Here is a 27,119-nt window from a genome sequence, read left to right on the forward strand (position 1 = left end):
TTTCCCCCCAAAATCCTCCTAAACCTTACACCCCCTTTCCTGGGGAAGGTTTGATAAAAATCCTCACCAATTTGCATAGGTGAACACAGACCCAAACCCTTGGATCTTAACAATGAAAAAGCATTCAGATTCTTAAAAGAATTTTAAATAGAAGTAAAAAGAATCACCTCTGTAAAATCAGGATGGTAAATACCTTTCAGGGTAATCTGATTCAAAACAGAGAATCCCTCTAGACAAAACCTTAAGTTACAAAAAGACACAAAAGACAAAAAATGGAATCTACATTCCATTCAGCACAGCTTATTTGCTCAGCCATTTAAAGGAATCAGAATCTAATGCATATCGAGCTAGATTACTTACTAAGTTCTAAGACTCCATTCCTGTTCTGTCCCCGGCAAAAGCATCACCCAGACAGAGAGAGCCTTTGTTTCTTCCCTCCTCTGGCTTTTGAAAGTATCTTGTCTCCTCACTGGTCATTTTGGTCAGGTGCCAGCAAGGTTATCCTAGCTTCTTAACCCTTTACAGGTGAAAGAGTTTTTCCTCTGGCCAGGAGGGATTTTAAAGGTGTTTACCCTTCCCTTTATATTTATGACACACCCCTAAAACCTCATTCCCAGGCATCTTTCTCAGATCTCTATGTGCCGTAGGATTTTTGTATAGCACCAGTCACCCTAGGATCTAAGCTGTTCCTAGGTCAATTAAACCTCCACGGTGAAGTCCCTAGCAGACTTCATATGCATACTTTAGTCTCTGCTCTCAGTTTCTTCTCTACCCTAGGATCCCCTGAAAACTCAGGTTTGGTGAACTTTTTTGCAAGCTCTGAGTCACTTATAACACAAACTATAGTGAAATTTAGTGTGCACAACTGTAAGTGAAATATATGTGCTTGCATACACACACACTTTATGTGGAGTGCATTTTCATTGCAGAGCCAAGCCCTGACCTAATTTCCAGCACTTTTGCCGCTCATCCTGTCTGAGTGAATAATGGGTCAAATACCTCTTCCCTGGTGTAACCCCAGAGGTCAATGAAGTTACCCCAGGCAGGAATTTGGTCCAAAGCGACTGTCCCTGGCTGTTGGGATCAAGACAATACCATGTCAGCTGCAATTAAGGATGTCGGTTGCTTCTGAGGGCAGGCAGAAACAATGAAAGCCCTTGTGCTGGAAGAGGGTTAAGATAATATTCACTGATGCCTCCACTTCTGCAGCTTTATCTCCTTCATTTGGTTAACAAAACAATTAGGTTAAATTATTAATACAAGCAAATCTCTATTAATAGTTATGCTGGGCATAATTCAAACATTGCTCAGTATACAATGCTTATCTTGCATCTCCCAGTCACAGTGCTTCCCTGTTCGGCTAGCCAATTAAAGCAGAAGGGTGCAAGTCTCATTAAACAGGTCTCACAAGTTCAAAATCCAAAACTTTTATGGGAATCATTTTTCCTTCCAGTAAATGCGCTTATAAAACCCATACTGCCCAACGTCCTGGAGCAACACTCTTGTAAACGGGTTTTGGTTTGTAGTCGCAGTTGGACTGTAGTACTGTCTATTTTTCACCTGTTAGGAGGCTATTTATACCTGGCCGAGCTCCAATTCAGGTACAGCAGACACTTAGCCACCCAGGAGCTCCATTCGCTGCCAGCTGCAATAAACGTGACATGCTGTAACTTGAGCAGGCAATTCTGATAGCTGCTGGAGACACTCATTCAAAACAGAGGGGAGAGAGGAACAGAGTACGTTTAGAGATACTATAAATACCGAGCTGCTCCCTGTGAAAACCGAGGATTGGTGCATATGCCCTACAACCAGAGACAGCATAAGGGTCTGTTTGAGTCCCCCTAAATTAATCCCGTATTTGTGCAGTTTTGCATTCAATGCAATAGCATGGAATCACCCTGCCAATGGGGGAGATGGCCGTTAAGAGAATGGATAATGTACAACTCCTGCCTGGGGGCTGTATCGGATGAGCAGTGACCGAAAGGAAGGTCATTACATGCTAGTCTTAAAGGGAAGACCTGCAATACAGGGCAATCCTCAAAGGCCAGCCAGGTTTCCAGTCTGATAGCTGTGCCAAGTATTCCTTTAATCCTTTATTTACCCGTAAATCCGCCACTCTGTTCGGCAGGCTTTTACTGGTATCGGGTTTCAGCTTTCGGGTTTCAACTTTAAGCGTACACTGTGTGGCCCTAATGAGAAACTCAATCTGTTAATGGGCAGACCTTCTCCACAGGACCGGGTCTTGGCAACAGGAGTCAGTCCCTGAACTTTCACCTTCCACTTGGCAGCATACCAGACTAACTCAACATCTCTGGGCTGGCTTACATTATCAGCTCGTTATTAACATACATCATAGCCAGATCTCTTTTATATGCACCCAGCAAACAGGAAACTACACAAGGGGAGGGCTCCTCATTTTTGTCTGACTCTGGAGCTCATAAAAATGGCCTAATTAGAACCAGCAATGGTGCGGTGGGGCATTGTGCAGATTTTCCTGCATGTTCTCTGCCTAGTCACCTTAGTCCGGACTTGGAAGAACATGAGGGATTGTCAGCTGTATTGTACCAAGTGCTGTCGTGGTTCCGTGGCAGTCTATGGTACTTATGCAGCCCCATTACTGTATTTTAGAGCCTCACCATTTTTAATGCGTTTATCTTCACCACACCTCTATGAGGTAGGACAGTACGTTTTACAGATGGGGAACAGAAGCCCAGAATGGCTAACTGTCTTGCCTAACGTCACACAGGAAGCCTGTGGCAGAAAAGGAAATTGAAACTGGTTTTCCTGAGTCACAGGCAAGAGTCTTGGACCATTCTTCCCTCCCCTCCCGCCCCAATGTGGATTCCTCTCAAGGGAAGTAGAGTTGTGGGAATGCTTACCAGTTGGTTTCAAAATGGGTTGATGAATATTTTAGGTCAATCTCTTTGTGTGGATTCACAGTTCTGAGTTCAAACAAATCCCCTTTTCTCCATGGTAGAATCTCACTGCAACGTTGTAAGGTAAATTCAGGTTTGATGGGGTTGTGCATGCTCACATGAGTTTAGTGAGCTCAGTGGCAATATTGGACAAAATCCATGTGACTTATCCTTGTGATCTTTTCCTAAAAGAGTGGGTCCAAGCTTGAAAGAAACCGAGCAATAGCAGCCACAAGTAACTTTTGGATGTTCAACAAAGTTCATAGCCAGCTTTGATGGAAATGTTGCCTCCCTGAAGAGCATTCATGTGAACCAGATGTGGTCAGCAAATGCATGTCAAACACACACTAATGAAGTCGGATTTGGAGGCATTTGAGGTTGCGCAAAAAGCATATCGCCCCTCTAGTAAGGTAAGACTAGGACATATTTTCACTCTTAACCTAAGGCAGGACTTGCATACAAGTTTCCAGAGCTAAGGAGTTTATGCAGGAATTTACTGACACCACCAGAGTTCCTTGGAAGTTATCTGGATTATTTAATTTTGATTCTGTTTTCATCCATGTAATCAGAAGGTTTGTTTATGAATTACCTTTGCATGGACACTACAGTTTGTCTTCTAAAATAGCAATTCTTGCATGTATATGCAAGTGCATCAGATATATATTCCTTTTAAAAATAATGAATGTTCTCATTACCACTAAGTACAGCTTCAGACAACTCAAGCTAATTGACCCAATCTCCAGAAAGAAGTACAATGTGAAAGAAATCAATGTAGGTTGTTTATGTGATAATCCTTAACCATGTGACTGAATGATGCAGTACCATCTGGTCCAACAAAAGCAGTTTTCATTGAATTGTAAAATGGCATGTTTTAGGTCTAACACACTTCAGTTAAAAGTAAAGATGGTAGCACTTGTTATGGTATAAGCTCAAAGCCTGGTGGATGTCTCACCTTTGTGGACAAACCAGCTTTGCAGATTACCAGTTTGTAAGCCACTTACAAAGATTTGGGCCAGATCCTCAGCTATACCCAAAGCAGCAATAAGGCAGGATTAACCAGCCATTGCAGGAGTCTCCCAACATGGATGCGGTATTCTCCATCATTCATAACTCCCACTATGTCCAGCAGGGAGGGAGTCCTGCTGGGGCATCTCTGTTCCCCAGCGATCCTTGGAAACTGGAACTTTTTGCTCTGTAAATGAGGACACTCTTGAAGAATGCGAGTTACTCATAATGATATGCCAACGTTTGTCAGGAATAAACTTGTTTTGTTTTCACAAGATCAGTATTCATTACATTTCCAGTTTATACACAGTTTCCCCCATTGCCGGTCCTCTCAATTTCTCAGGAGGTTGGTAACAGAAAAAAACATCTTGCTTCCAGATTGCTGGTTCAAAACCAACCCAGCCAGGCAGCGGTTGAAAGTTGTTTCTACCTGATGGTTATTCTGCAGCTTGTGTTACATACATTTTTTCCCCTCAATCTAGACCTCAGTGGACAAGTTTTTCACATCAACAGTCAGCAACCACTGCTGGAAGTCTCAGAGGGAAAGGACTGAACGGGCACGGAGGCTCCACTAAAGTCTCTGTAGAACTGGGGGAGGCATATTGGTGGGGTAGGATGGGTAAACTTGCACTGTCACAGTCTGAGATGTACCTGTCATCTTCCTGGATTATGAGAGGATTTCAGTTTTCAAGGCTGTCAAACTGGCCCTTGTCACAAATATTAGATTTGCACACACACAAAAAGCAATGCACAAACACTTAATGCAAAGAACACACCTGCTTTGACGGAACCTTCTAACTTTAGGAAAATTAGCCAGAAAGCAGCACAAGATTAAATTTGCTAAAACCGGAGATCTTTATAATGCGGGAGCCCCACATTTGCTTTGACTGCTTAGGAGGTAGAAATTTATATATATATTTTTTTAAATGGTTGTGCTTGGTATTATTTTTCAGAAGGTGATCTCATTTAATAACTTGGCTATTCAGACTGAATTTATGCACAGACGCTCAGAGCCAAAAATCTGTTCCTGTTTAATCTGCAGCAGAGCAGGTAAGAGTAAATATATTCAACATGGGCTCAGTTCTTGCTGTTTCAGCCTCCTGTGACATAGCAATAGGCATCAGGAACACAGTATCTGCCAAATGACCTGCTGTTCCAAGAGGTTTTCATTAGCTTCAGTCCTTAAAAAAAAAACCAAAAAACAAACAACTTTCCTGCTGCTAACTACAGAAGAAATTATACAGAATAGTCTTCTAGGCCCAAGCTCTTCCAAATGCAAGAAGGTTGGGATTTGATTTTAAATATTTAAAATAAACCACATCAAACTGATTGCACAGAAACCTGCATGGAGTATAAACCAAAGGAAACAATGGTAATGAGAGGTCTGGAATGCCTTGGGTCTGCTGGTCAGAAATGGCTAATTACATTAACAGAAAAACTCCAGGAACTCAGATAATTGGACAAGTATGTACAGGTTAAGTCTGAAGGAAATCTCAAGGAAGAGATGCTTGGGAATCAAGGCTCCTCGGTTGTATTCTCAGTTCTGAGTTAGGGCCTCATTGACAGGTAAGCAGACAGAGGCACAGAGTAAAATGGATATACTAGGTACCTACCATACAGGTGTGGCTTGGAACTTAAGTGTTTTCAAAATTCTTTGGGATCCCGGAATGAAAGGCACTGGACAAGTACAGTGTGTTATTATTAGCATTAGTAAAGTACAGTAACCCTTTATGCTTTTAAGCTCCCTCCCACAGTGTCAATCAGATCTAAACATATTAAAAATCAGATGTAAATGTACATTCACTTTCTAAAAAATCCATTATTCACTCATGATGATCCCAGAAGAGGCATGCCAACATAGTAAGAGAGGAGGGAAGGAAAGACACTGCAGATTGCAATACCTACCAGTCCCATCAAACAGTGAGCGATTTCACCCCAAAGAATCTGAAGAGGTTAGAACTCTTAACATACATAAGGGCCCAATCCAAAACCCAATTAGGTCAGTGGAAAAGCTCCCCTTTGCATCAATGGGGCTTTGGAGCAGGCTCAAAAAGTCTATAACACACATAAAGTTGTCCTTTATTTGTATAAAATGACAAAAGGGATGATTTCAGCAGTATTACTACCCAGTACAGTGCCCCCAAATCCTACACTCTGAAATTCACTCATAGTAGACACCCACCCCTATGAAATTGGGCCAACATTTTCAGACTTGGAAACCTAAATTCATGCACCTAAGTCTGTGACCTATTTTCAGAGGCATACGGCACCCACAAATCCTAGTCATCCATTCTGAGAACCAGATCATACACTTAAGTGTCTACATATGGATTTAGCTGCCTTAGTTTAGGCCACCAAGTTAAGAACAAAAATGAGGCCAATATTTTTCTTGGTTTCCCTAAGTGCATTTAAATTAATGAAAAAAATTAGTCCATTTCACTACAGCAAAGGCTGACTCAAGATCGCTGCTTTAAGTAATTTGCATACAATCTGCAGAGAATAATTTTTAATAGATGCAAAGTTAAGTGAAATTTAGACTGTTCAACATCCAACAATCCAAAACCAAACATTAGCTTACATGTAAGCTCTTTGGGGGCACTGAGTGTTCTTTTCATTAGCAAATAAGGTGATTTCAGTTTAAAGCAGCAAACACGGCATTCTGCTAGGTAAGCTATTGAATAGCATTAAGAAAGTCTCTCTGCCCGGGCTCCAAAGACAAATATGGCACACGAGGTGCTGACTCACTATTTTATTGCTATTGTTATCTCCTCTTTACTGTTAAATCCACCCACTGCGCATATAATTTTGCCACTTTGGATTGGCAAACAGGCAGATGCTTTGGAAGCCAAGATCCATTTCACTTTGGCCATCAGCCAGCAGAGGGAGCTCTCTGAGTAACTTAGTCAGTGACTTCCCTGCCAGTCCAGTGTTGCCTCTCTGGCAGCCCACAGAGTACGACATTTCCGCCTCCTTTCAAACCTATGCATCTGACATGTCAGGTTCCTAATAAATTACTTGTGGAACAAAGACTGGCAAAAGATTTGACCCTTCCTCACACTCACATGGCAAACGTGGTTGGGATGACAGGAATATACCTATTTGCTATTCTGTGGCGGACATGTCCTGCAAATACTAGACGATCTCAATAGCTGCCACGCAAACTGGCATTGGATTATACTGTGGATTTAGAGAAGCATTTCCTAAGCTCAGAAAGTTTTAGTCTCCTCTGCTTTAGTAAAAATAAATAAATAAAATAAAATCAATCCATCTCGATTGTCTTAGAGTGGATATATGCGGATTAGTATCCCTCCATAGGCAGACATGCATTGCTCATCTAGCTGTAAGAGACCCTTGTTCAGAAGGGTCGGTGGAGGCCTGGATTTAAATGCACAGTTTGTCAATAGCGTTTTCACGATTACTAGTAAAACAGCATAAATAAACCCCCATAATTCCTTATTTGATGGATTATTAGCAGTAGATGTTGGCAGGAATCCATGTCATTCTGCACATAAACAGGTTATCACAGTTCAGGGCAACTGCACCTGTACTTTTCCTCAGCTGTTGCCTTTTTTGGGTGGAGACCTGCACCTCACCCCCTTCTGACCAGGGGGTATCTAGACGGCATAGTTCCCAGCATTCCCTGTGTTATTCCCATCACAGACAGGCTGCCTGCTTGCTTTCCCTTCAGAGCTGGTTAACAGATTAATTGCTACAGATATAAGTTACCAACAGCTCTTCTATGCAAGCCTCTTTTATTCCTAAGGTAAAAAGCACCACAAACAATAAAATAACCTACATGCATGCTAATAGGCTTATGAGAGACCACCCCAACTCGACCATGGATTCTAGTAGGCCCTCCGCAAACCTGGGGTCCTGTCCATTTGCCAGATCAGGAAGAAGGCCACGAGCCAGTTAAAAACGAGGCTATTTATCCAAAAGCCCTTTCTTTGCCTGTTGGTCCCTGGGGAAGAGTGTGGACTAGTATATGCACACCTCTCCAGGGGCATGGCCCCAAAGGGTTGATAACAGAGGAAGTACGTGACCATCCCTCCTACCTATTAGGAAAGGTACACACCCAGTCCCCCAATACTACATACACCGTTTCATTTTTAATAGAATGAACACCTTTGAGGTTCAATTCAATAAAAGTTTTAACTTAATGCCATAAAGTTTATCAAAGATATAACAGGATACTGTCACACAACTAACTTCTTAAGCATATTTAATTTCTATCACTGGCAAATGACAGCACGAACAACTTTGTCCTTTTCAGTCTCCTTCTGTTCCACATTTTCCATTCGTTTCCTCCCAAACTCTACTCTGAAACACGATCACAGACTTCATGAGCGTCTCTGCTGAACCATAACAAACCTCACAATCAAAACTCCATGAACGAAAAAGTTGCTGAATGCCCTTTGTGGGCTGTTTACTTCTGAAACTCGCATCAGATCTATCTGGCAGAGGAGACATGTATGTAAACACAAAGACGTGTAGGCTAATGGTTAGAACAGAAAGTCAGGACATCTGGTTTTATGCCTAACTTCCACTGTTCACTTATGTAACAGATCTGGATACCTTTCATTCACATGAGTAGTAGCTTTCTCTGCAAGTGCCCCCACTGATTCAATAGGACTCGTTGCACTATCCTGAACCTACTCATCATGAGTAGAAGTATCTTAATCTTGCCCTACTGAGTTTATGCAAGCCCCACGGGTTCCAGGCCTCAGTTTACCACCCTGTTAAATAGAGTACCTGCTCTACCCAAGCGTTAATTGATTTTTAAAAGCATGTTCAGACACCTGGCTGAAAGATCCTATCGAAATACAAAGCACTATTATCACTGTTAGTGCTTTTGTTTTTAAATAAGCCAGGATATGCAATGTTATGCAGTTGTCAAGACAACCTACCTTTCCTTTCCAAATGAGCACACACTTTCAAGCAGGAAATCCTCAGATCTGAACATTTCACCCAATTAATCTTTCTTTCTAACCCCCTTCCTATCCCATTTTTTACATAAAACTTTCTTATTTCCATCTCAGCCGTCTCTGGCATCTGCCATGAGAGCATCTTGAAGCACTTTGCAAAAATCAGTTAATCAAAACCAAGATTAAACCAACATGTTTTCTGACTGAGTTTAGAACTATGAGACTAACTATGAACATGAGAGAATACTGGGTATGTCAAACATCACTCTCTGTGGCAATCAAGAGCAATGAAATAAAGCTCAAGGAGTAGGAAGATCAAATTAAAGTCGTTTAGTTACATGGGGAAAAATGAGAACCAGCCTCATATAGAATGAGAATGAGCTTATAATGCAACTGCTTTATCTGAAGCTTGTGAGGTTTGGATACAGAAGTGGCTTACAGAGGATGGCGCATCTGCATTTCAGTTAAGAAATGTTTGCCAGTAAGTGTTTTCTTGCTTTAAATTTCATTCTGAACATTTACGCATCTGAAATGTAAATGAAATCAGGATCTGACCCGGATATCCTAAGAACTGAGTGATGTTTTAGCTGCTTGACTCCCACTGAAGCTAAGATCTCACACAGCTCTCTAAAACATTAAATAATGAACATCTGTTTCCGCGTTCAAATCCAGACTAAAGGTCTTAGCTTGATCATGCAGAGACTCACTTGCGAGCACCCCTACACCTGTAGGATGTTCTACGGACATCAATGGAGACATGAAAAGGAACGGTCGCAGGCTACTTTGCAGAATAGGGGCCTCACTCAATAATTAGGGAAAAATCCAGATCCATCCTAGAACAATTGAGAACCTGAGGACATGTTTGGTGGATTTTTCTGTACTCACAAAGTTTTGTCCATGAATTCCATCTCCAGCCCATCTATGTACAGGTTTTCACAGTGTAAATGGAGAGGTCTTGGGGTATGCCTACACTGCAATTAAAAACCCAGAGCTGGTCCGTGCCAGCTGACTCAGGCTCGCGGGGCTCAAGCTAAGGAGCTGTTTAACTGTGGTGTAGAAGTTCCAGCTTGGGCTAGAGCCGGGGTTGTAGGACCCTAAAAAGTGAGCTCCAACCTGAGCCGGAACATTGACACTGCAATTAAACAGCCCCTGAGCCAGCTGGCACAAGGGAGCCTGGGGTTGTCAACTGCAGCATAGACAGACCCCTAGTGTTTCTGCATCCTCAGAGTGAAACATCAGTGAGGTAAAAAACTGCCTCTGTTGATCTCAATGGGCTGTTAAGGCTGATGATTTGATTTCAGTTACTTAAAAGCTTCAATAATAAGTGACATACCAGCTATATTCAAGGAGGACATTTGCTTGTCCAAGCAGGGATACCTAATAATAATACCAAGCTCTTATATACAGACTATTATCAGCAGATTTGAAAGCATTTCACAATGGAGAGAAGTATCACCATCTCCATTTTGCAGATGGGGAAAACAGACTGAGCAGTTAAGTGACTTGCCCAAAGCCATCCAGCAGGCCGGTAGCAGTACTGGGAATAGAACACAGGTCTCTTGAGTCCCAGGCCAGCATCTATCCACTAGGCCAGATTATGTTGCTCCAATTTGAATGGCTGTTCTAGAGGAACTTAGTGCTAGGATACTTGCATGCTGCAACATTGCAGGAGACTATTAAACAGCTAACTGGGACAAACGATATCATTTGGACAACTACATACACGGGGCTTTGATGTAATAAATCCATATCCTCATAATTAAAACAAACTAATATATAAAGAGACCACACCTGCCCCACCCACATACAAACGGCACAGGGAACAAAACTCACATCCTTCAGCTCCATAAACATCAAAGGCCTCTGGACAGTTGAGCTGACGGCTAATCTCCACTATATGGAAGTGGGAACGGTAAAAGTAGTGATGGTTGCAGTGTCTCTCCAGACCAACCCCTATTGGGCAAGAACATTAGCCAACAGTAAGTGACTGAGCAGGTCTAAGGTATTGTGTGTCCTGCAAAGGATAATTGCATTCGTGTATCTATATGGCAGAAGCAGCAGCTCAGTCTATTAAACGTGGATCAGAAACCCAGATCCAAAGAGCCCCAAGCTTTAGGGAAGTTCAGATCCAGACTTTGTGGCTAAATCCCATTCCAGCTACTTGCAGATTTCCCCCTTTTGTGTCTCCCCAAGACATATGGGGACTGGCTCCTGCCCTCACTTTTCTCCTCCTGAAACTTCGCTGGAATCATCCCCTGGATAGGCAATGCTTGAGCCTTAATGTGCCAGCGAAGCAGAAGGTTGTTCTGGTGTTAAATTCCCTAGTTACCCAGATAACTGCTTTCTCAGTTCCTTTGCGAGTTGCTAGGAATCTGAAAGTTCACTGGTAATTGCAGTGGTTAAGATTTCAGTGTTATTGGAAATGAACCAAAGTCTCTGAAGTGAAGTAGGAGGTGCAGTCCGTCCTAGGGTATTCAGTGCCTGTGCTGATAGTTCCCTCCCATCATTAATCACGATTTTATGGAAGAGTATTTGCCTTGAAATCTTTATTTCAATGACCCCAAGAAACACGAATGGCCTCTTGCCTCAGCAAGACCTGTTCAGAAGATACTGAAAAGGAAAATATCTTGGGGTTAGAAAGAGAGTCATCTTTGAATTCAAGGAGTTAGAATGAGGAGAAAAAGAGCATATTGTATCATTAATTTGATTCACCTCTTCCTGGTCTATTGAATTGCATTACGTTCAGATAAGCAAAATGTTCTCCTCTGAGCTTTTTAACAGAAAGCTGAACAGGCAAACAATGCACTTATCTCTTGGGGAGTTTGCTGTACAGTTTTCTTGATTATTCCTAATGTTTTGACACAAATTTTCTCCAGAAGACAAAAAAGCAAAGATTACATCCCATTAAGGGCAGAATAAGAACTGAATAAATATAGCAATAGCAGGAGGCATTGTGATTACCTGCACACGACGATGAAATTACAGTTCTCATTTATCACTACAGAAGTATTACAAAATGCAGTGTTGCTAATCTATATTCAATATTACAAATTAAAACAACGTTAAAAGGATGCTAAGGTTGCAAAGTCAAGCACTCAAATGTTAGGAAATGTCAGAAGTAAGGTTGGCTGTAAAAACCTAATTCACAGTCTTTGTGCATATGCATTATGACCAGAGCTGGTTGGCAACTTTTCAGCAAAAGATGCTGTTTACATCTACACTGAAACGTTTTGAAAAAAATGTGTTGAATTCATCAAACATTTCCACAAAATTGATTCTGAAACGTTTTGGAAAATTATGGAATTTTGTTTCCGATTTCCAAGCTTTGGTTTGGAATTTTATTTTAATTTATGGAGTTATTTTTCATTTTTGTATTATTTTTACATTACTACTTGATGTTTGTAGTACTGACGTGTCATAATGACAGTCTAATAGTGGTGATTTTCCCTTTTTTAATTTTTAAAATCATTAAGGACAACTCCTACTTAGAATTGATTGAAACATCTCATCTTCTGTTCTAAACCCAAGGGTCTTGTTTGTCTTGTTATGAAACAATTTGACATAAATTCATAACAAATTTAAGTATTTCACCTTTTTGTGTGTGTGGTGAACTACTTACAAATAGATTGTAAAAGCCTAACATTTACTTGTTATTCGAAACTATTTGTGAATTTCTGTAGTGAATAATTCTTGGTCTACAAATGCCACATGAATTGGGAGTATTTGCAGTTCTTCATAGGTTTGACAGTCATAAGCCACATGGTATTCCTTCTGTTCCCTGACTGGATGATTCATATACCTAATATGAACTGCTAATATTACAGCTGAATATACCATTTGTACTTTGCACTATGTTGGTTAGTGAAGTCATCCAAACAGGAATCAGAAAAAAAAACCCACGACATCTTTATGTAGTTAATCAACACAGCTGTGAACCCTAGACCTCATATCCATTATGTACAGGAGTTTCACAGTTGTGATGTCACCTGTTTGCAAAGGAAGGTCATAACTTTCATGTTGATGCTGCTAGAGTGAAGGAGGACAATGAAACTGCTGCACCTGTACATGTGTGTTTAAACTGCAATAGCAGGGTTTCCCCACCCACCCACTATATAAGAGTATTCCCACTAGCAAAGCTTAATGATTTAAACATGAAAATTCAAGGACACTTGGATCCAGGGTTCCACTTCTAAACAGAAGACAGAGGGAATATTACCACCTCACAAATGTGTGAAATATGTTGTAGGCCAAGTTCTGTCCTCAGTTATTACACCTAACATGGTTCCCATTGGGCGTAACAGAATTTGGCCCAGAAATACAAACACATATGCAAAAGTGACCACAGATGGGATAAATGCAGACATCTTCAATAGTTTAAGATCTTTGCAATTTTTCACCATTCGGATGTTGAACTGCAAGCAAGGACTCTGGCTATTTAACTTCTATGCCTCCTTTAGCAGGAAGCAGCCTAAGTGGATGCTGGGAACTGTAGTCTCTACATTCAAAAGTTACTGTGTTGCTTGACTTCTTCCCATGAGAGCCTAGAGCTCCCAATATCCCTCAAGTCTTTGTACTCCCTACTACCAAAAGGGCTAGCAATAAATTACACAATATCTGGCCAGACACACAGTCGGCTGAATTAATTACTTCTCTTTGCAGTCCTTGACCATCAGAACACGTGGAAGAGTTACAAAAGGTGAGCGGGGAGGTTGTGTGAAAGAAACAAGATCCCGACTGTCTGGAAGTAGATTTAGTACCTAGGGTCAGTTACTGCACATATGGAAATGACTGGAGCAAATAATTTTTTTCACCTAGATTTTTTTTTTTGGGGTGTGCATTAACAAATGCTAATTCTCCACCCTCCATCGTAACACCCAGTAACTGCTCATAATATTTTATTCTATTATGTTCAAGTCAGATAATTGCATACGTAAACAGTGCATTGTACATAAGTAAACAATATTGGGTATGTAAAAAAGAGAAGTTTGCATCTTTTTTCCATGGTGCTCTTTAAATAAAAACAAACAAACAAACCCCAACCTTTTAGTTTCTGCTGAAGTTGATTTCTCTTCTCGTTCTGAAATAGATTCAGAAACATAAATAGCTCATGTCACCAGATATAATTTATACCGTGCATGCTATGCACATGTTTCCAGGGAAGATACAAGGATGGATACAGCCGCCCTATAAATCTCACACACGACATCTCTTTTGCCTCCTCCTTACCCATTTCTCATCCAGCAAAAGCTAGTAAATCCTGAATAGATAGTCGGACTGGCCCCAAACCCTGATGAATTCAACCAAGATCTGATGATCCTCTTTCCCAATCTATTTGTAGGACAGTTCTAAAAGCCTCTGGCCACCATGCAACAGTGCCCTTCATATTAGATTAAAACGCTGCTTAAACCCATTACTATGGCAACTCTTCCCCTGTAACAATTGCTTATGAAACCTAATAGCACCAATTCATTCTTGGATGCGGCGATCTTTGAAACTGCCTTCTACTGTGGAAAATTAGGAGTGGCATTTTAATATGTTTGTTCTATTAAATGCAATCTCATCCCTGGGGTAATTAGGTGTAGATGAACAGTGTTCGCATTTTATGAGCTATTTCCCTACCTCCAGGGGCTAAAAATGAGGCTAACATCACATGTAAAGTGAGATTTTTCAACCACTCCGTACCCACCAGTGGGGCTAGATTTTCAATGGGGCTCATCACCCGGCAGCTCCCAATGTGCTGAGCTCTGAAAATCTGGCCAGGTGTTAACATGCGTAAATGGGAGCTGAGCTTTTTTAAAAATTCGGCCCCTGATGTTTATGCAAAATTGCATCTGTGGATTCCATATTCTGCCCTCCCGTTGCAGGTGGAAGTCCAACTGAGTTAATGAGTTTTCTGCATGCGGCAAAAACAACTGATATGCAGCAAGGGGGATCAATATGAATAAGAGATCGAAGGCACCGACAGGAAAAATATATTTTATATATAATTGAAGTTCCAGCAGGATGGACAAACTGTACTCCAAAAAGTTCGAAATCCTTTCCCCCCCAAAATCAAGCCTGAACTAAATCTTTTTCTGCGGAGGTTTTAAATGATTTGGTTTCTTGATATTTTGGAAAAAAAGAACATATTTCTTGCTTCTGAGCTGGATCAGAAGCAAGAAGACACCCAGAGGGGAGGGGAAAAAAAAAAAAAAAAAAAAAGCTTTGTGCAATATTTGCTGCCCAATTGGAAGTAGGATGTACACAAACTGTTTCATCAAAGCCTATTCTTGTAAAAATCTCCTGACCAGTTGTGCAGACTCTAGAGACTCTGGATAATCCAAACATTTGAGGCTCCCTCCTTATTAAGGTTAGTGGGTATAACACAAAATGAACTGACTAGAGAAGAGATACCCAAGAGACTTTCTATACTACTGAGATGTTCAGGATTCTATCAGGTGGGGGGGGTTTAGAGAAATCAGGAAAACTAATTATAGCTCTCATTGATTTGGGGCAAGTGAGTTCATTTTAACCAGTGCCGGATACATGATGAAGCTTCGTCTCTTGCAGCTTTGTTGAAAAGTTGCTATATAGCATCAAGACTCTTGGTGACAGAACGTATCTACTCCGCTTGAAGGTCTAGATGTGGTTAAGAAGTCCCTTGACCCATTTCAGCTTGCAAGCATGAAGTACAGGGAAATGATCCCGATTTTTCCCAGGTTTTTGCATTTCATCCCATAGAAACATTTTTTTAAAAAACAATGTTTTGTCATCAATGCGTTGTCCTATGAACGTTTTTCATTGCGACAGTAGAAAAATAAGTTTACTTCTCACAAAGGCCGGATCCTCAGCTTGGGGTAAATCAGTCTAGCTCTGTTAAAGCCAATGGAATCATGGGGATTTCACTAGCTGGGGATCTGGTCCCGCATCTTTAGTATGTTCCCGATTGCAGCCAATCAGAGAGAACAGCACTGCTGCCTGAACCCTACAGTATTAGCACAGGTAACATCTACGGCATCTCATCCACTTGCTGTCACGTCCAGTGGAGTTTTTACATCCCTATCCGCAGATAAACGTACACGGCTACGTTCATTTGCCTACTATCAGCTCTGCCTTTAAGAATCTCTCCGGAAGCCTGAAAAGAAAGAAAGGAAGTCGTTGAATTCATCCTTGGGATTTTAGCTCTCTGCCTCGGCATGGTGCCTTTTTACTACTTGATTAGTATCTAAATTCTCGCAGATTCAAGGCAGTTGTCTTTGTTTGCACTATATTATACATGCAGAGGAGAAATGTGAATCAAAGGGCAGGAGTTTCAGCTGGTGTCCGCCAGCTCAGCTTCACTGGCTTCTAGGGAGCTATGGCACTCTGCATCAGCTAAGCATCTGGCTCAAACTATTTTTCAAGCTGCTATATAAAAGTTTTAAAGTGTACTATAAAGAGTGATCTGTGATTTTGGAGAATGAACAACATAATAAATAGCATCTTTTAAAGAAGTAAATATGCTCTCATCAGGTGAGGTTCTAGAATAAACTCTGCTGGATGTTTGGAATCCATTCCCTGGAGATCATGGACCATAAATTGGAAGAAGAGAAATGGTTTGCTCAATACATGAAGTAGCACTGAGCTCAGGAAAATAAATTAGAGAAAGCTACTGTTGTAGTTCTCTGGTTTATTTCTGTCTAAAAGTCCTTGAATAATGATCCCAAACACTCCGCTAGTGATTACTGTTTCCCGATGATTAATCAGCTGCAAAGTCGTCTTTCTTCTTCTTCTTCTTGCTCATTTCCCAGAGAACAGAGAAAGAAGCCATGCAGTGGCTTAGTGCAATGAGGCATTCTTGGCTTCAGCTGCTCTGTGAGAGCCCCACACGGGTACTACACATCTCAGCCTCCAAACCCCACCCTAGTGGATCAAACTCCTTACTCTGTAAATTATTTCTACAAAAGACAAGTAGAAAGAATTTGTTCTTCTCTCTCAGTCCCTTCAGAGGCTGCCTTTTCAAAGCTCTTCTTTTGTGAGCTGGAAAATGTGTGCGGCAAATACAAACAAAATTAAGACACAGCAGGGAATTTTATATACCTCGGCTTTCCTAGCCAAAATTCCAGTTTCAGCTGCACAACTGCAACTGACATCAGGATCTAGCCCTCTGCCTCTTTTACAATCTAACTGTCTGGGGGTGAGCATTCCTCTGAGCAGCTGAGTGCCCTCAACTCCCACAGCTCAGTAAGAGCTAAAGATGCTCACCACTCTGCAGGATTGATTCAATAGGGCCAGATTCTCCTTTCACTTACACCAGGGATATCAGGAGCAATTTCACTGAAGACAACATACTCACACCAGTGTAAAACCAGCATTAGCAAGGTCAGAAGCAGACCCATTGTTCCCCCTACTCTTATTCTCGCTCTACAACTGTAGTTTTAATAAATATTTTAACTCTGTAACAATGGACCAGGGAGATATATCAATTATACCAACTGAAGATCTGGCCCTGGATTTTTAAATACTATATTGTCAAGCTGGACTCTCAATCTAGGTTCTTATAAAAGTGAGTTAAGAGAAAATTTTCCCTGGGTGCGCAGTGGTGGTGGGTTCTTTTTCAATCTGTAGGAAATAGTTTTCCCCCCCATCAGCAAAAACATTCCCCAGAATTTCTGAAGCTTTATAGGGGAAATCTAAGGGCAAGTCTACACTGAAAACACTGCATCGGTGCAGCTGTACCACTATAGCACTTGAATGAAGATGCCCTATGCCAACTGAAGAGGGCTCTCCCATCAGGGGTCAATCCACCTCTCCAACAGGAGAAGCTTTCCCAGTGACTTAGCCCTGTCTACACAGGGGTTAGGTTGATATAACTATGTCGCTCAGTGGTGTGGATTTTTCACAACCCTGAGTGACAGTTATACCAACATAGGTCTGGGGTGTAGACCAGACCTTAGTGAAATGGATGAAAAACTGCCCACTATAAGCAAAACTGACTAGTCTGTGTTGTCATGGTCCCAGATGAGTAAAAAACAAACATGAATTCACAGTGAAAAGTAGGAATTCTTAAATTCCAATCAATTTTATGAATCTGAAATGTTATTTGTCACACAGAATTTGCTTTTCAACCTGACTAGATCCTTAAATGCTTTGCTAGGTTAAAGGGACACAGTTTGTGCAAGAAATGCTATGCACAGTAAGGGCCCAATCCTGCAATCACTTACTGCCAAGCCTGAGCCCCGAATCTGGAAAGCATTCCTACTCAGGAAAGCTCTTAAGCACGTGGTTAAGTGCTTTCTTGAATCAAGGCCCTACTCCTTATTAGCATGAGAATTCCCACTGAGCACAGCAGGGCTTCTTCCAGCAGTGAGCACTACTCTCAGTAGTTTGCAGGACCGAGCCCTAACGCTGTATTTGTGCTACCATTTCAGATGCGTCAGGACTCAACTGTTTCTCAGTACCAGAGAGACCAGCAGAGCATGGAAATCATGCAGGTTGCAGAAGCACTAAGTGTGATCAAAAAAGAATGCCTCTGATGAAGAATCTTCAAAAAGCATTCATACTTAGTTATCCATGCCAGTATCTTCCCAGATGGTTATAATCCTGGAAAGCAAATACTGGAATGCAAAAAAATCCAGAGCTAAACCATAAGGGGACAAATACAGCATGTGAACTCAAGGAACATGGAATATAAGAGAACCCTGAAAAACACTGCTAGCTTTTCATTGAATCTCACCTACTGTTTGCGGTTCTTAACTGTAATGGTGAAAGTAACTGTGCTCCAGTCTGGGAATTAGTAGTAGGATAACGTACAGAAATCCAACCATTAATGCCCTGATGAGGCAGAGCACAGATTTTCTGCACATTTGCAAACCAGCTTTACTGGTTAGATTGTTAGCTGCTGTGTAATCAGTCCATCTTTCTGATTCATTCCCAGCTAGGGTCAACACTGTATGAACACAGGATTACTTCTATCCACAAGATGGGGAAATATAAATAAATAAATGGAGGAATACTCCGTAAATGAAAATTAAAAGACGACGACAGGAGAATCAGCCTTTTAAGGAGTTTATGTACCCACAAAATAATAACAGAATGCACAGTACAGCAGCTTAGCTTGTGCATTAAAATAGGTACTAACGTTTAGAGTGTATTATTTCATGGCAAAAACACATTAAATCTGTAAGCTGTCAGTTTAAAATAGACACATTAGTTTTGTCTCAAACACAAAGAGGTAACAGCTGTAACAAATGAAGAGCTGGACCTTCCCTTTCAAACAAACAAAAATAGATGTATATCCCCAAATCTGCACTGAAAATGTATGACATTGAAGTCTTTTGTTTTGCTGTCAACAGGGTTTATAGAGATCGGGTTTTACTTAATTTCAAAAGGTACAAACATAAATCCTGGGAAACTTCAGAGCCCACTCTTCTTCCTAATGTAACTTGACCACAGCACTCAGTGAGGTAAAACCAGCCAAAGCCCCATGGGTCAGGTTTGTCCGTGGTCTTTTGAAGTCAATGGAGTTACACCACAGATGGATTTTAAATTTGGCCTGACATCATGTACAGATCAAACACAGTGGTCAAATTACACTAGATACATATGCTCCATTCATTGCAATAGATGAGCCCCTCATAATCTGTAATGTCGTTATTCTCACAACACCCCAGAAAAGTAGGGCAGTGTCCTCCTCTTTTTAAAGGTGAGGAGCAGAGGCACAGAGAGATTAAGCAATTTGCACAAGGGCACACTGGCAGTCTGTGGCACAGAAGGGAATTAAACCTACATCTTCTGAGTCCAATCCAGCAGTCAAACCACCGGGTAATCCTCCCTCCCAAGGGAGGGACCAGTGTTGAAGTTACATCTTCTTGTGAGATTTTCATCACATCCTAAGCTCCGTTCTGCAGTAACGCAAAATGCTCACAGATGTAATACTCACAGGGATTAGAGCTGGAAAGGTCATGGGATTTAACTGTACATCCCTTACTCATGATGGTGGGCCCTTACTCATACGAGTAGCCCTATTGCCTTCAGCAGGACTACCTGGAGCTCACCAATATGAATAAGTGTTGCTCAAGCTAGCCCTCCCTTTGGTCCTGATTTAGCTAAATACTTATGCATGAGGCTACTCATGGCCTTGAAGTTAGGCATATGGTTACAAGGCATTTATTAGGTCTTCTAACCCACCCTCTGCTTAGGCAAGATTGCTCCGCAAATCTGAAACCAAAGTCTCAGTGGCTGATTCTTATCTTACCCCTGCTGGGGTAAATCAGGAGTCCTACTCTGGAGGAGAGCGGTGTTACACTAGTGCGACATAAGAATCCAATCTCAGCATTGAGCTCAGTTGAAACGAGAGTTAAGTGACGAGAGACCAGAAGTCTAATGTGATTTCAGTTCAAAGCCATACACTCAGCTCAGATTCGCTCAACCCTTAACAAGCCTAGCCTGAACTCTGAGGGGAGTGTGTCATGAAACCCGAAACCAAGCAAAACTTTGGTGCAATCTCAAGTTTTATTGCCAACGCAGCTCGAGAAGTTTAGTTACAAAAGGAATAGTATATTTTTAAAGGGAGTAAGTAATATTTTTGGGCTCAAACTTTATCAGCACCCCTCTTTTGAGGATGGAACGCCAGCATGAAAGCTACCAGGCTGAAGATAAAACAAGAGAAGGGGTGGAGTAACCTTCAGAAAGAAAATAAATTGGATTACATTTTAAGGGCCAAAAGTGGGAGTTGGGCATTTCACTCCTTAAGACCCCTTTGAAAAAAATTCCACCACAACTTCTGAGCGGGCTCAGTTGCACTGACTCCAATACAATTACACCAGGAGAGAATTTGGCCTTAAGGCTTTGTTCATTAGGAAACTTGTTTTGCTAAAAAATTAACAGATTCTCTTTCCTCCTTGAGCTGCGCCCCCCCCCATTTCTGCCCCACTGGAAACAAGAAAAAAGAAAACGTTGGCTCCGTTCACCCTTTTTTCCTCCCTTTTAAAAACACACATCTTTCCTCCCTGCACCCAGCAATGGGAAACAGATTCAAAACAGCCTTAAAACACTACCTCAGTAACAAAGCATGCAATGCGTTCCATCTCATCTCCCTGCCCCAACTGAGCTGACAGCCGTGGGTGGCTTTCAAACTCAACATCTGATCAAAATGAAAAACTGGGCATGCCTTTCACCCCATGACAAGCAGGCCGATATAACTCACAGTAAGGGTTCTTCCATAGTTGATTGTCTGTGGCAGTGTCTCAAAGCTCAACCTCGGCCATCGTAAAACAAACTCGCAGGGTTTTTAAGAGATGCCCGGCTTTCTCTCTCTCTTACTGTGTTTTTAAAAACAAAAACAAAAACAAAAAAACACACAACCACACTAAAACTGAAACCCGGAGAAAATTTATGGCAGGGTAGTTTGTGAGAATGAAGAAATAGGTATTTCCTCTTGTAGGTTACATTTTATTTTAGGCATGTTGTTTCTGGTGGTTTAATGGTAATTACGGCCCTATAATATTATTATGTGTATTTCAATAGTACCTATCAGCCCTCATCAGGCCCCCCGGCCCGTGCTAAGCCTACGTATAGAAAGGTTAAGTTCATTCACCGGATCTGCACTGGTTTTCCCAATAAACATCAGAAAACTGCTTCATAAAGTCAGACACAGTTCTAAAGTCTGTTTTGCCAAGAGGGAGAAAAAAAAACTGCACGCAACCTCTGGTTTTGGTTTGGTCTTACACGCACTGAAGAGGAGCATTAAATAATAGCTGTTGAACACTTGTGCTGCACTACAATCTCCGATCAAAACAAAGCTGATACTAAACAGTCCCCTTGCTTTCAATCACTAATCAGGTAACCCATTAGAAATACCGTCCAGACTCCAACAATTTTAAGCCTTGACTTCAAGCAAACAATCAGCTTATCCTTCAGGGCTCAGGAAGAAATCCAGCCCCCTCCCTGTGACCTGATCATAGAGAATCGCACAATTGGCTAGGCGCATGAAGGGGTTTCTTTTGCATTCCTCTGAAGCGTTCCAGAAAGGCCACCTCCAGAGTTAGGACACCAGATTAGATGGACTATTGGTCTGTTCCGCTATACCAGCTCTGTGTAACCACAGTTACTTTTACACAGAAACTGTACCATGAAGAGGTAAGAAGAACTTGCGGCCATATTAAGAACTAGCTATTATGTTATGCACCAGCCTGGCTGCCTTTAGATCTCTACACATCTGCAGGAAGTGGAGGAGATGAACTAGATTTGCAGATAACTGCTGTGTGCTGTTGAAACAGCTGCTGGGTTTTGTCCCAGAGATGGGCTCAAGGGGTCGTTTATATCCTTTACCTACCTCACAGGGATGTTAGAAGGCTTTACAAAACATGAACCTTCCCATCATAGGGCAAAACACGTTGCCGAAATACAAAAGCATTAATAATAGTGAAACTCTAATGGCTATAATGAATGCAAAGTGCAACGGGTGCAAGTTTAGCATGGTATAGAATTCTATTGATCAGAAGTTCTCAGTCTGGGAGAAACATGCACCCAAAGGGCTACCAAAGCCACAAGACAGGGTGTGTAGAAAGAGGAAACAATCTCACCATGGAGATGTATTACCGTATGGATTTCAGCAAACCCTGGGAAGGAGAGGGGTAACCAGCACACTCAGAGGTGGTGAAACATGGGAAGGCAATAGCTCAAACATCTATCCATTGATTTGTACTGATCAAGCACTCAACAGAATGAGTCACTGATCACAAGAGTCAGCTACCACATGAACTCCTTAAGAAAAAAGAAGAGAAGAGAAAAAAGACAGACATACTGTATGAACATATACAGAAAAAGGGAGAATACAGTACACAGAGAGAATAGGGAAAGAAAGGGAAGGCTCAAACGCTCCAAGCTCATACAGCTTTTAAAGGGACTGTCCACTGAGGTGTGCCTGGAGAGGCACGCAAAGATTTTCCCTTGGGTGTATGTACCCCGGATCAAAAGGTCAAGAACCAGTGCTATAGACACCATGGTGTAACTGTCTATCAGGCTCCCACCTGAGAGGGGAGAGTAGTGAGCTTTATATTCTGCAGCATCGCAACGCAAACAACAAAAGCGACACACTGTCAACATTATTTTAAGACAGACAGAAGGACAGAAACTTGTTTTGTCAATTCCATTTTTTTTTTTTTTTAAAAAAGGTAAAGTGAAGACTGGGTAAGAATCTCATGGAGTCAGAGGCTTTGCCCACTTCTGAAACAGGGCACTGGGTTTGCAAGTCCAGATTGAGTTTGCAAACCCTTTTCCACCTGTAATTTAAATGGATGATATTTTTACCCCAAAAAGGGGTTTCAAATAATGGTGTCCATCTCTCTCTATTTTTTTTGCACCCATTTCTCCCCTTTACATCAAGTAATAGGTTACCTCTTGATCTCAGAGGGGCTACTTGCTGAGTAAGGTGCTACTCAACATGAGTAATGGTGACAGAAGTGGGCCCCAAATTTGTTTCACATTCTGTCTGCTCAGTGCTCCATTCCTCATAATTTTTCCAGTTTTCTCTGTTCCCTCTGCTTTTTTCACATTTTCTCCCACTAAATGTTGGAATCTAAAACAGTCACGTCAGAGCTGATTTATTCAAAATCTACAGTATATGAGCAGGTTCAAAACTTTATGGAAAATTAGTTTGCCCAACACTAGGAAAGGAAATAGACCTCTTCAGTACAAAAAGCCTTTTCTAGATTTCATTCATATGTTGGTAGTTCTGCTTCCTACTACTATCCAAACCAAATGACAACTCCAAAGTCAATACCCCATTCATAGTCAATATGGATTTGGTCATTAGCCCTCAGTTAGTTATACCTTCTGCAAAATATTGTTATTTTTTACATTGTCACTAATCAAGTTCCTGCCATGTGCTACACCGTTAATTAAATGACGCATATAAGGAACAGGCTCACCCTCTAAGAACATTATTCACTATGGACCTACGCTTTAAATTTTGGGATCATAAGTATTTCCAAGCAGAAGAAACAAATAAACCACATTCCCTGGCAGCTCTCAGCTTTAAAGAAAAAAAAGCAAAGAAAGTATCTGGCCATGTTCAGGAAGAAATGTGTTTTAAATTTCAATATTAACTTCAAGCCAGTTGGAGTGGTGTGTGCAGGCTGCTGGAAACATATGGGGCCAGATCCTCAGCCAGTTTACGCCAGCTGAGGATCTGGCTTATGGACTTAAAGTAACAATCAGTGAATGCACAAAGTGCCTGTTTTAGAGGATTTTCTCTTCCAGCTTTTGCCTCGTCTCAATTTCTCTCAGTGGCATGCTTTGTTCTCCAAAGAAGCCTTAACCACTCCTAGACCAAAATATTTAGTCAATGTTTCTTGGTCGGAAAATAATCCTGCTTTAGACTAATTCGGTGGGAGACACTGTGGTAGATTCAAGATAAACGAAAAGGTCAGGACACATGTCCAAGGGTGCTTTAGAAAAATCAACGCAGACATGTTTTTAATGAAAATCAATAACCGACATTAGATAATGAAAAAGTTCTCAGGCAGGCCTTTCAGGCAGGCAGTTTGCAAGGGTCAATGAGGTCAACTGCTCAAACACATGAGCATTAACTGGTTAAAAATGTACTATCAAAAAACAAAACAAAAACACAAATTTCAAAACCTGCTTCCTGTGAACAATGACCCAAGGGTCCACAATTCCCCCCTCTCCCTCCCCCCCCCTTCCTCCTCCCCCTCCTAACTCCAAGTAAATCAGCCTCAGGAATCAGTGTCATGGTTCCTCTAACACTGTCGCTCCATTGGGAGCCGCTGACCCATGGAGCCGCTGCGAATGCTTTGACAAGCTGCAGTGCAGCCTCAACAGGAGAGAGATCTATTAAAAGCTGAAGTTGTGAAACTCTTTAGAAGAGCCCTGTCCCTTCTCGGAGTAATTAATTCTTTGACTGCCATGCTGAGACGCAATGAATGAAAACATACTCTCAGGAGGAACAATTATACTAACGGAGAGAAGCTGTGCAGACAAAGAACACAAGTGCTCAGTTGAATCGGGTTAGATTCTCTATAGGCACAACCAGTGCCGCTATATATTGTCTGCAAATCAACAACAAGCCTGGAAAGAAACCTACCTCATAGACAAGGGCTTACAACAGGCAAAAACCTACATTCACACCACATATCCCTTATCATAGGCTTTTCTCTCACAGGATATGAAGCTTAATATGCCTGAACGCCATTGCCGAGTGCCGCCATTCCTCGCATAGAGGATCTGAGCTCTGCGTCGGCGTACCAGCGGTAAATCCCGCAAATGCCTGGCACATGCAAGAGCTGAAACAGCAATGAAGATGGGGGTTTCTCGATGGGTCAGGAACGCAGCCTCTGGATTTTCAAAACTACAGTATGCAGACCCACTAGTCAAAGCCACATATAGGTAGCGGGTAGCCAGCCAGTCTGGCACTAGTGTCCAGTGAGACTATTAGCAGCCCCTACATTGATACATGGATGCTTTTCAGGTTGGGGGTGGAAAGATTCCATTCAGCTGGGCTTTGTCCATGTGCTTAAAATTTTAATAAATCACCCTGGATATTGATTCTTGAACCTGGTTAATATCTTCTTGGGCCCAGCCGCAAGTGTTTCCTACACAGAAAGGATATAAACACAGAAAATGCTATACATTGCTTGTGCACATTGAGAACTGCAAACATAACACATGCTTAATGCTGTCAGAACCTCAAAGAGCTCCCCCACCTCCCCCCGCAACAACCTGCCTGATCCATTCAATTATTGTGTATTAACGTGCCTGTCAGTTTGGTATCTAAACATGAGAGAAATAAGTGCCTTTCAGGGGAAAAAAAAATTAACAGCCAACATATAGAAGCAAATGAAGAGAGGAAACTGGCAAAAATCAGACGACTTCCTGAAAGACAAGTGGCTGTAGAATACTTTGTTCTCCCTTAAACTACAATAAAACCCCCCATTCATGTGCTAGAACCATAGCCACTCATGTTTTCTTATGAAAAAGAACAGAAGCTGTAAAGCCTTTGAAAAGAAAAGATGAAAACCATGTTTCAAAATATAAAACAACTGGTCTTACTACTGCAATATCCATCCTTAAAGAAGAAACAAGGGTATTCAGGATCTATACTTTCCTGGAAAGTTAGCAAATGGAGTCCAAACAAGAGCTAAGTTCTAGGACACGCTAAGGTTCGCTGAAACGTAGCTATATTTGAAGACGGGATCCTAACAAAAGCCTACCATGGAGTCAACAAGACGACGGCAAGATTCATTACAAAGTCAGACATAGTGTTTGGCTTCTAACTGGACAGAAGGCTGTAGCATTAACACATGGTTCATTACAACAGAATTAGAGCCTGGTTATTCAGTACTGCCGAAATTAGGGACGGTATACATCAAACTGATTTTCCCATGAAAATACGGGGCCTCTTGTTCAGCCCCGGGGGGAGGGGGGGAACCCACTAATTATGGTGCAGAACCTATTTACATGCACAGAATACAACTTCTGTTTGGCAATTCATTCTATTGTTTCTCACTGCAAAGGATTTCAAAGTGGTCTCCATCCAGAAGGTGACTTTAAAAAAAAAAAAAAAAAAAAACACATGTCACAGCGGCAATTTGATCAGAGTTAAGATACAAAAACTTCCGTTAACACGTGACAATGGTTTCAATATTTTCTCTTAGCAACTGTACAGGGATATTTTATGAGATAAATTACTTTTTTACCTCATAAGTAACGACTGCCACACTGAGTTACTGTTGCGATTGAGACAGCTCAGTGTGATCAATCAAAGATTTTAGGTCGTTGCTGTTTAATGACTAATTCCTCAAAGCCACAAAAAATGTGAGCTCAGACAATTAGTCTCTTTCTAAACAAAAGCAAGGAAAAAATGGGTATTTACTTGGGATAGACTGCAATACTCTACACCAGAAAAACAGTACCTTACTCACCAAGTGGTTCCAGTGATATCAGTGGGTTCACTGTGTAAGGTGAAGGATATTTGCAGTCTGGCTTTTAATGTTCAATACTGTATTTTTTTATTTTGGGGGGGGGCGGGGGGGGAATCCTGCTGAAATTGGATTCAGATGACAAGGAGCAGATTTATGGTTCTCTCCAGCTTTCAACATTATTCATTAGGGCTGACTGGAAAATTCCAAATGTAACATTTTTTCAGAAAAGGAATAAATATTTCACTAAAATTTTCACAAACTTTTTCCCTTTTTAAAAAACAAAACAAACAAACAAAAACCCAGCTCTGTTATTAATATAGTCCCTCAGCTAGTGTATGTCCAGGTAACTCGCCTGACATCAGCAGAGCTAT

The 27,119-nt window shown here is 41.4% G+C and overlaps 1 protein-coding gene across 3 annotated transcripts in view; it reads right to left on the minus strand.

The window, feature by feature from the left end:
- The window catches only part of LOC102944465 (transmembrane protein 132C), a 294,416-nt gene that overhangs the window by 225,543 nt on the left and 41,754 nt on the right, over positions 1-27,119 (minus strand). The gene's annotated exons all lie outside the window — the stretch shown is intronic.

The sequence above is a fragment of the Chelonia mydas genome, chromosome 15 (genome assembly GCF_015237465.2).
Source record: "Chelonia mydas isolate rCheMyd1 chromosome 15, rCheMyd1.pri.v2, whole genome shotgun sequence".
NCBI lineage: Eukaryota > Metazoa > Chordata > Testudines > Cheloniidae > Chelonia > Chelonia mydas.